The 10,621-nt window shown below is 54.1% G+C and overlaps 1 long non-coding RNA gene across 2 annotated transcripts in view; it reads right to left on the bottom strand.

The window, feature by feature from the left end:
- Nucleotides 1–1,123: 1,123 nt before the first annotated feature.
- Nucleotides 1,124–10,621, bottom strand: part of LOC106694762 — a 19,840-nt gene continuing 10,342 nt past the window's right edge. The window contains exon 3 of one of the 2 annotated variants that reach the window (XR_002826766.1): nt 1,124–1,474. This is a non-coding gene — a long non-coding RNA (uncharacterized LOC106694762). Of the gene's footprint in view, nt 1,475–10,033; nt 10,346–10,621 lie in introns of those variants that run through there. The other variant, XR_002826765.1, reaches the window with a different exon arrangement.

Here is a 10,621-nt window from a genome sequence, read left to right as displayed (position 1 = left end):
TGGCTAAGGACCAGAAGTTCCACTTTTACCGTCTGTACACTGAGCTGTCGCTTCAGCAGCCTCTGAAAAAGGGTTCATGTGCTGAAACAAATATTTTTGAAAGTCACTCCATTATATCAGAAGGTCCACGTGTTTTCTTCCCTGGAAAATTTGCTTCCATGAAGAAAACTTAACTATTTCTTTGAACCACATTTCCCCCGTCTCTAATAGATTTCTCGTGGCCAGAAAAACAGATGTATGGGCCCTTGAAAAGCCAGCAGTTAGAATAAAAGGCTCATTCACTCACAGGAATGAGCTGGGTGAGTCAGGGCGCTGGTAACAACTGGCCCAGATGTGTAATCTCATGCCCATCATTTAGGAAAATGACAGAGAAACATCCATCCACTGCCTCCTGCACACCCGCTACTGGGGATGTGCCCGCAACCAAGGTACATGCCCTTGGCGGGAATCGAACCCAGGACCCTTCAGTCCGCAGGCCGACACTCTATCCACTGAGCCACACCGGTTAGGGCCATCATTTTAAGTTGAAACAGACAAGATCCAGAGCCAGGAAAACCTCTTGGGTTAGATCGCAAAGTGGGAGAAAGACAACTAGAAATGGCAAAGTGTACGGCCTTTGTCCCTGGCGGTTCTGGGCTCTTCCTTGAGTGGGTCAAGGCTTAAGGAAAGGCAAGGGCGAGTGAGCTGACTCCACAGAGCCGAGATGAAAGTTCAAACTCGATACTCAAGAGGACGAGGTTTGAATCCCGAGCCTCAGCCACTCGCCTGCTGTGCAACCTCTGGAGAGTTACCTTACCTCTCTGAGCATCCTTTCCTCATTAGTCAATGCAGATTATAATGGTACTACCTTAGACGGCCAGCGAAGGATTCGAAAAGCGGGCTCTGCTCCTTACGATGCTCCCACGCCAATGAAGTAGTCACAGTCACTGTTTTGTTGGTTTTTTTAAATATATTTTTTATTGATTTCAGGGAGGAAGGAAGAGGGAGAGAGAGATAGAAACATCCATGATGGGAGAGAATCATTGATCAGCTGTCTCCTACACACCCCACACTGGGGATCGAGCCCCCAGCCCGGGGCATGTGCCCTGACCGGGAATCGAACCGTGACCTCCCGGTTCATAGGTCGATGCTCAGCCACTGAGCCACGCTGGCCGGGCCACAGTCGCTGTTTATTAAGCATCTACTAAGAGCCCATCTGTGGATGCCAGAGCCAGAGCTCCTCATCACTGGGCATGTGGCCTCATTATACAAGGGATCCTACCTGGTGCAGGGGGAGTTCAGAAGAGGGCTGTTGTCAAAGGGTTTGGGGTTCAGGGAAGAGCCTGGGAGACTCAGAATGCATCCGTCTTTGCCATGGGCGGCTGTGTGAGGTCAGCTCTCCCCGCACAATAGGGGCTCGAGAAATATTTGTTGAATGAGTGACTCCATGATGAAAGGAAATCAGCAAAGACGGAGTGTTGGTGAATGGCTCCTGCTGGATGGAGGGAGATAAAAGAAAAAGAAAAAAACCTCAGGAATTTATGAACATAATGTTGAACCAAATAAAGCCAGACACAAGAGACTGTTCTGCGTGGTGATGTTTGTATAAAGTTCTAGAACAAGGGACATAAATCTATGGTGAAGAGCCCGAATAGTAGTTACTTGGGGCTGTAACAGACAAAAGCTGTTCCCCTCTCCCCCCTCTTGCAGCCAGCGTAGCCACTTGCTAAAGTTCTGGTCAAGGAGACCTAAGGGGAACGGTCAGGTGACAGAAGGGGAGACCTTCTAAAGGCCGTTCATGGTCTTTGCCCCCTTGTCCCCTCGTCCTCCGTCTTTTGCTCTCTGACTCCAGATGTGATGTCTGGATCTCTGGCTGCCCTGCTGGACAGAGGACCAAGGCCACGCACTAAGGTTGGAAGAGACGGGAACTAGATCCCTAACTACTCCATGGGGCTGTCAGCCCTGGACTGCTCACCTGCTCATCCCTAGACTTCTTGTACGTGAGGGAAAGAAATGATTCTTACCCGGCCGGCGTGGCCCGGAGGTTGAGCATCAACCCATGAACCAGGAGGTCACGGTTCGATTCCCGGTCAGGGCACACGCCCGGGTTGCAGACTCGACCCCCAGTGTGGGGCGTGCAGGAGGCAGCCGATCAATGATTCCCTCTCCTCACTGATGTTTCTCTCTCTCTCTCTCTCTCTCTCTCTCTCTCTCTCTCTCCCCCCCCTTCCTCTCTGAAGTCAATAAAAATATTTTTTTTTTTTACAAAATAAGTGAAATAAAACCTGTATGAACATGAATACTCATATATGCAAAGAATCCATCTTGACAGCCCCACTCACACTTCCCTGGGGACCCAATAGCCACCCTTTTGGGGAGGAAAGTAGGAATGGGGGACTGGAAAGAGCGCCTATTACTTTACAGTGAATGGTGAGTCTTGGGGTAATTTTTTTAATTAAAAAAAAAATCGAGCGGAAAAAAAGAAACAAAAAAAGGAAGTCATGCAAGAGAGGCTGCAGCCCATCCCCCAGCACCGGCATGGGGCCCCTGGTTAAAGAACTGCCATTTGTAAGCAGTAAACTGCATGTGTCTAGACTTGGGGAGGACATAAGGAATGATCTGTAGACCAGTGTCTTTGCTCTGTAGGTGGGGAAACTGAGGCGCAGGGCGGGGCGGGAGACCCATCCAACGCCAGGGCTCATGGGGCCCAGGCCTGGGCTGAGGTCCAGGCCTCCGACGAAGCTCCCAGCTCTGCCCCCGCGCTGCACTCTGCACAGATGGCTTCGTGTCTCCGGGAAAGCGGAGTTTATAAATTTGGCCACATTCTGGAACAACACAGCCATAAATGGACATGCCCGCGGAAGGCTGGGACGTACCTGACCTTTCCGACTGGGGAGGGGGAGGGGAAGGGAGGACAAGGGGGGCAGCCCCAGCCACGCTGAGAGTCTTGCCTCCGGGGGAAAATAAAGCCGCAGCCAGAGGGAGGCTGCAGAGGAAGCGGGCAAACCGGGCAGACCTGGTCCGCATGCCCCTTCGCAGCTGTCTGGCTCTGACCTTGGGCAAAGGCCTTCACCTCTCGGAGCCTCCCTGGTCACCAGACCTGGCGAAGGAGAACGTGTGAGAAGGCAGATGGCCAGGCCCAGCTGCAACGCAGACTCTTCCAGGACGGGGCCCAAGCCACCGTATTTTCCAGAAGCATCCTGGGCTGGTCTGCATCACCAGGGAACTGGAGTTCAGAAGTCAATGACATCCGGGCTCTTCGTTGGTTTTATTAGACTCTGTTACCGACAGGTGAAATCCGGACTCCTTAGCCGGGAGTTCAAGGCCTCCAGGGCAACAGAGCAGCTTCACCCCCCAACCCCTCAGGCATCCCCTCCAGCCTTTCATCGCTGCAGTGTAACCGAGGCGGAGTGTCCTCCCTGCAGCCCCAGATAAAGCCACCAGCTCGGCCTTCCCTGAGGGCCCACCGTGGGAATCCATTGAATTCCACACACCACAGTCTCCTCCTTTTCCAAAGGCGTTCACACCCACGTTCAAACCTTTGCTCAGGCAGTTTCCTCAAGGTGAGCAGTCCCCCCACCCCACCGACCCCATCTGGCTTCTCCGTGACAGAAAACCCACCTCAAATCTTCTCCCCGCCCTGGAAGCTTCCTTGGGTCTCTGCACTCCTAGACTGAGTCACTATCCATTCAGGGCTCTACCCTCCAAATGAATCAATGAATGAATTAGTGGAATTCCTGATCAATTTGCCTCCCGGCCCTGGTGCCCCGTTTGTAGCCAATCATGTTTATTGAAATGCAATGAAATTGGAATCTCTGATCCAACTCTGTTCTGAATGCAACAACCCCTGAAAAATATTCACCAAACATGTATTGAGCACCTACTATGCACCGGGCATGGTGAACAGACCATTTTAGATGTTGGTGAAGTGTGTTGAGTGCTTTAAGAGCGAACGTTTTAAATATTGAGAGGTGCTGTTCCCTAGAGAGTGGTCTGGAAGCTTCTTCGCAGAAGTGGCATTTGAGCTGAGACCTGAAGAATGACAGAGCCAGCCTGCAGAGCTCCAGAACCCGGGACCGGATTTGGGTTTGAGGAGAGCTCTCCAACCCGGCCAGTGTGGCTCAGTGGTTGAGCATGGACCTATGAACCAGGAGGTCACGGTTCGATTCCAGGTCAGGGCACATGCCCGGGTTGCGGGCTCCAACCCCAGTAGGGTGTGTACAGGAGGCAGCTGATCAATGATTCTCATCACCATCATCATTGATGTTTCTCTCTCTCTCTCTCCCTCTCCCTTCCTCTCTGAAATCAATAAAAATATATTTTTTAAAAAGACAGAGAGAGAGAGCTCTCCAGCTTCTAGGTGGTGAGTGGAGGTACGTGGGACAGTGGCCAGAGCCAAGTGGTGTGATTAACAGCCAGCCACGTGCAGAGGCAGGGCCCAACCACACGAAGGCGGACACCACGGCGGGGCCTGTGCTTGGGTGGGACGGCTGACCTTCCACACCTTAGATCCTTTGATTCTCTGCGCCTTATCTATGTTTTAAACACAGACACAAATAAAGAAAACAAAACCCCTTAGAGCATCCGAAATTGGCTAACGCCCACAGGATTGTTTTTTGTTTTGTTTTGTTTTAAATATCATTTCCCACTGAATCTTCACTTTTATGTTTCCAGCAGCGGACATCCAGCCAAGGGGACGAGTTAACTGGGACAAACGGGCTTCCGTCCCTGTCCCTCTGTCATTGTCCTCTGGATCGCAGCTCGTGGCTGCTAAGAGGGTCATTTCCTGTGGCCTCAGCAGGGTGAAGTGTGGGGGCCAGGTCTTCCCACGGATGCAGCTGGGTCAGCTGCATTTCCCGAGGGGACGCTGCTCTGGGCGAGGCGGGGCGGGGGGGGGGGGGCACGCAAATGGCAGCCCCAGAGGCTCAGACAAGCAGCTCTGGCCCCACCGTTCATTTTTAAGTGAGTTACTTGCGGGTTAACAAAAAATGTGGTGAGATTCTCAAGCTAGCCCTCCAGAAGAGCCTGGAGCCCTGATACTGGAGTCATCTAACATGAGCGGAACCCAGCCCAAGAGAGGGCAGTTCGGTGGGGTGGGGGGACTGCTCACCTTGAGGAAACTGCCTGGTCCACTTGGGGCCACTCTAGCCCTGGCCGGTTTGGCTCAGTGGATAGAGTGTTGGCCTGTGGATCGAAGGGTCCTGGGTTCGATTCCAGTCAAGGTGTATCTCGGTTGCAGGCTCCTCCCGGGCCCAGGCCCTGGGTGAGGATTAAAAAAAAAAAAACACAAGAGAGGGTTTGAGTCACCTGATTTCATGACTCACCAAATTCAGGCCAGGTAATCCTCTCAGGTGAAGCTGGGCTGTGACTGGAAGACAGAAAAACCCCTCTCCCACTGCAGACCAGGGCACCCTGACCCCAAGACAGGGGACCCCAGCCCTGGGGGGGGGGGACCACTGAACTCCACAACTACACAAGCCACACACACACACACACAGATTCTGCGTTTCTAGGTTCAAAACCCCTCCCATTTTGTTTTTCAAACGGGTCCCCCCCCCCCCTTTAAAACCCGGGGGGGGGGTGGGGGGGTGGGGGCAGGGCAGCCTCTGGCCTTTACCCATCAAATGCCTCCCAAGAAACCCATGCATCTCGTATCAGGATCATGCACCCTCCTCTCATGCCACTCCCCCTTGCTCATGACCTCCAGTCACTCTGGCTTCTTTAGGTTCGGCCTTCCTGCCTCAGGACCTTTGCCCATGCTGTTCCCTCTGCCAGGATAGCCAGGCAGAGTGCTCACGTCACCTTTAACCTTTCCTTCTTAGCACCAACCCCAACTAATGAATTGCACAGTGATTTTCATGACGTCTCCCTCCACACCTTCGAAGCCATTCCCTGATCTGCAACAAGGGGTCCGCAGAGTCGCCACAGAAAGGGGAAGAGAGAAAAAAGGATAGAGTGTGGGAGGTTTTTGTGACCCAAGCCTGGAAGAGGCGCACATCCCTTCTGCTCATTGGCTGGAATCAGTCACATGCCCCCTCCTCGCTGCAAGGGAGACTGGGAAATGTAGTCTAGGTGAGTGTGGAACCCAAGACAGGGATGTCGGTGCATACCTGCTGGCTCTGCCCGCAGTGCGGCAACACGGTTGCCCAGCATGAGAAGAAAAGAGTGACTCGGGCCTGGACAGGCAAAGGCCCCCGCCATTGCACTGCCCGCGGCCTCAGCATCCCCACCCAGGGAGAGGAAGGCCTGTCTCCTGGGCCTGTGTCGGCCTTTCCTGTGCATGTAAAACCAATTAATGGGCGGCCCCAGGAGGGGACACCGCCCTTATCTCCCTGACAATCACCTCTCCCCAACAAAGGCTGCTCTCCTGCACATGCATTGTCCTGGCCAGGCGCACACTGGTGCCCACAGGCACGTGAGAGAATGCGTCAGGAAGGAAGGAGAATTGGCGGACAGGTGCCCCAGCTCCCTCCCCGTCTCTGGGAAGACTGAGGCCTGCTCCACGCTGTCTCGGAGAGTTCCCTGCAGGGGTTGAGCTCTGCTTGCCCACCAGGGCAACTGCCCTGGTAATGCTTTTTCCAGGGGCTCCTTCTCTTCCCCATCTCACTTCCCCGCTCGTCTGCATGATCCCCTGGGATCGGCTCACAGATGCATCATTTGCATTTAGTACTTGTCTTAGGGTCGGCGTCTGGGAGGCCCCACACCAAGCCAGCTCCCCAAGGACAGGACCATGGCCTGTGCTCTTCTCCCCTCACGCGGGTAGCCGTGCGCTTCCCGGGCCCACAGTCACCCTTTGGGTGACTTTTAGGAACACACGAAACATATGTCAGCGGCCCGGTCCTCTTGGCCAGGGCTGCTGCAGACTCACAGAGAGAGGGCCGCACGCACTTGAAAAGTCTTGGAAGAGGTGTCTGCTCATCCTGTTTCTTTCCCACACACAGGAAATCCCGGGCAGGCGGCGCTTCCGGACCCGGGGAGGGGGCGGGGAGCTCCCAGCACTGGGCCCAAGCTCTCCTCCTCGTGAGAGGAAATCCTGGGTTATTGGAGGGTGTTGGCTGGCCTTCCTCGCTGCCTGGAGAGAGGGAGAGCTCAGAGTTCTGGATTCGAGTCCTCACCCCACCGCGAGGCGACTGGGTCACTTTGGCTGTTCCTTCCCCTCCCCTGGGGCCTCAGCTGCCATTTCTGAAGCACAGGGATGGGGTGGCTGTGCTTCGGGGTGTCTTACAGTGGCTGCGTCCTGCGTCTCCTCAGAACTCGGATCCAGGCCTGGCTGCGCTGTGTCGCTTGTGAAAACTTTTAAGGGATCTGAGGATTCAAAGCAGACAAGTATCTGAGCTATTTTGGAAGGCAGCATTAGCAACCGCTAAGAAGAGTTAGAGTGGTTTGTCCCGTAGATGGAATTTTCCATGGAAAAATCATTTTAAATATTTTCTTTATAAACTGGCACTCACTAGCTAACTTTTCTCTTTTCCTTTTTCCAGGCTTGCTCCATCTCTACGTTGTAGCCCAAGTGACGTTGGTCCATTAGATCATTTTGCCCGACTTGCTTAAAACTCATCTATGGCCCTAGCTGGTTTGGCTCAGCGGATAGAGCATCGGCCTGGGGACTGAAGGGTCCCGGGTTTGATTCCGGTCAAGGGCATATGCCCGGGTTGCAGGATTTCAGAGAGGAAGGGAGAGGGAGAGAGAAATAGAAACATCATCAATGATGAGAGAGAATCATGGATCGGCTGCCTCCTGCACACCCCCTACTGAGGATCAAGCCCACAACCCGGCATGTGCCCTTGACTGGAATCGAACCCGGGACCCTTCAGTCCCCAGGCCAACGCTCTATCCGCTGAGCCAAACCGGTTAGGGCAATAAAAATATATTTTTAAACACCTCGCAGCCAGGAGCTATAGCCAAATGCACCTCTCTTTCCAAAAGAGAGAAAATGTACTAGAAAACCACTGGCAGAGCCTACGCCGGGCGAGGACAATCCTGCCAAATGCATGCGAGGTGCGTGGGACCCGGGAGCCTCGCTGTGACCTCAGGCAAGGCCCCTCCCTCCGAGCCTCCCTTCCTGGGCTGTATAATGGGGGGCTGGTCTAGATCATCTCCTGGGGCCCTTTTACTCGGCCTCCGTGCCTCCCTCCCAAAAAGAAAAACGAGAGGGAACGAAAAGACATGGGTGGTTTCTCTTGTTCCATCTCCAAGGCCAACTCCCCGAAAATGTCCAGCGTGACATCGATTTAACATAAACAGCGGTGCGCTCACACTCCCAAACACCCCAAAAGGAGCCCCAGATGGGCTATTTTTATCCTTTTAAGACACATACACACTCCAGCCCCCGCCGCCCCCACCCACGAGTGTCTGTCCAGTTGATGTTTTATGAGAAGACAAGAGCTCCAGTTAAGGGTGCTAATTAAGCAGCTTCGGCTGTGGGCAGGAGAGAGGCTGGAGCAGGCCTCCTCTCGGGCATGATGTCACCGCAATAGTGCGTTTCTCATGACCCAAGAATGTGAGTGTGTTTGCACTGCACGTTGAAGTCCATGATGCAAGCGCAGCCTGGTAAACAGGCCCCAGACAGGCAGGCCCTGCGAGGCCTGGCGGGGGCCCAAGCCGTGCTTAACTCCTTCCTGGCAGAACTGGCTGGTGGGCCGCCAAGATTTGGCCAAGACGCCTTCTCACCTCAGCGCCCCCCGCTTCTCTCGCAGGCGGGGTTCTTGGTCGGGAGGGGTTCGGGGATTCGGGGCCTCTCGGGAGACCTGTACTCCCACACACCTGCGCCTTTTGCTTGCTCTAGGGCAGTGGTTCTCAACCTTCCTAATGCCGCGACCCTTTAATACAGTTTCTCATGTTGTGGTGACCCCCAATGTCATTGTGACAAATTGAACATCATTAAAGCATAGTGGTTCATCACAAAAACAACATGTAATTATAGATGTGTTTTCCGATGGTCTTAGGCGACCCCTGTGAAAGGGTCGTCCGACCCCCCAAAGGGGTCGCGACCCACAGGTTGAGAACCGCTGCTCTAGGGCCTTGCATAGGGGACACCTCTGCCCTGAGTCTCAGTTTTCTCATCTGTACAATGGGGAGAGGAACCAGGCCTCGAGCCTTTATCATCAGCTCCACAGTCCGGAAAACCTAGACAACCGAGGGCTTTTCTCTGTAGTCGAAGAAAACACACTTGGAGGCAAGACCTGACCTGGACACGGACTGCGGCTATGTAGGACCTTCAGTCCACTTAGAGGCGATGCTCACACTCCTCACCACAGCAACAGTCATATGTTTGATTGGAGGTGGGTGGGCTCACACCCCACTGGATCACCTTTTAACGCCGCCCCCCCCCCCAAAGATTCTGAATTCTCCAACCCATCCAGCCCCTTGATCAGGGGCTGAGGGACGGGGCTTAGCTCTGACCCTACTGTGTCCCAAGCAGCCAGCTCAACGCCTGGCACACAGCAGGCGCCCAAGCAACAGTTGTTAAATTAACAGCTGAAGTTATTCATACCCCACCAATGCCATGGTGGCGATTATGGGGAAACTGAGGCCCGGGCCTCTGAACTGGCCTGCCCTGTATCCTTTCCCACAGAGGGAGTCCCGACTTTCCCCAAAAAAGGGAGCTGCTCACATTTCCGGGCCGGCGGGCCGCCTGCTCACAAACAGCCTAGTGACCCCCCTCCCGCATTCCAGGGCGGCTTCCTCCCCGGCTGGCTGGTTTGCGGGCATCTCCCGAGTTTTCTTTGGCAAAAGGTTCTGATGATTAAAAAGGAGGGGGGCACGCAGAGAGCTAGGGGTCGGGAAGGAGTGGTCCCAGGGCAGAGTGGGGGTGAGGGGTGTCTGGGGAAGATGGGCTCTGTTGGCCGGCCTGAGATGATGGACCAGATTCTAGGATTCTTCCGAGGACTGTGAATGTGTCAGCCAGGCCCTGCTTTCAGCCTAGGGCTGGAGACTTATCCAGACCCATGCAGAGCTGCCAGGATGGAAAAGGTCTCCCCAGTATGGTCTGACCTACCCCCCAACTGCTGTGGGACCCCAAGTACCTCCTTTTGCCTCTCGGGTCTTAGCGTGCTCGGAGAACCCAGCACAACGGAGCAGAGCTGAGGGGAGAGATACCGTCTTGAGTCCAAGCCCAGACTCTTCTTGGCTGAGTGGTGAGTTAGGGCAAGTCACTTTTTCTCTCTGAGCCTCAGTGACCTCATCCGCAAGATGGCACTGAGTTATAGGGAGGTGGTTCTGATGAACGTACCTGGCACACAATGAAGGAACGTTAGGTACCATCCCCCGTGGCCTGGATAAGCCGCCTGGTCTGATGTGCAATGACAATCTCATTGTCTCAGCTCTCTGTGTGGCCTTTGGACTGCCCCTCAGTCAGTCTTCCCACCTGTCATAAAGATAAGGCCTCACCAGGACTGTAGTAAGGACAAGGCTTGGCCATGGATATTGGTTGATCAGTTATCTCCTGGTGCCTGGTCTGCAATCCTAAAGGGGCTTCTAGTCTGGAAGGAGAGACCATATGGGAAGTGCCTGGCACAGGTAGGTGCCCACTGGATGGAAGGAAGGAAGGAAGGTGGGATGGATGGATGGATAGATGGATGGGTGGATGGATGGATGGATGGATGGATGGATGGATGGATGGATAAATGGATGGATAAATGGA

Source organism: Myotis lucifugus, unplaced genomic scaffold (assembly GCF_000147115.1).
Source record: "Myotis lucifugus unplaced genomic scaffold, Myoluc2.0 scaffold_617, whole genome shotgun sequence".
NCBI lineage: Eukaryota > Metazoa > Chordata > Mammalia > Chiroptera > Vespertilionidae > Myotis > Myotis lucifugus.
This window is presented reverse-complemented; position numbering and strand designations above follow the sequence as displayed.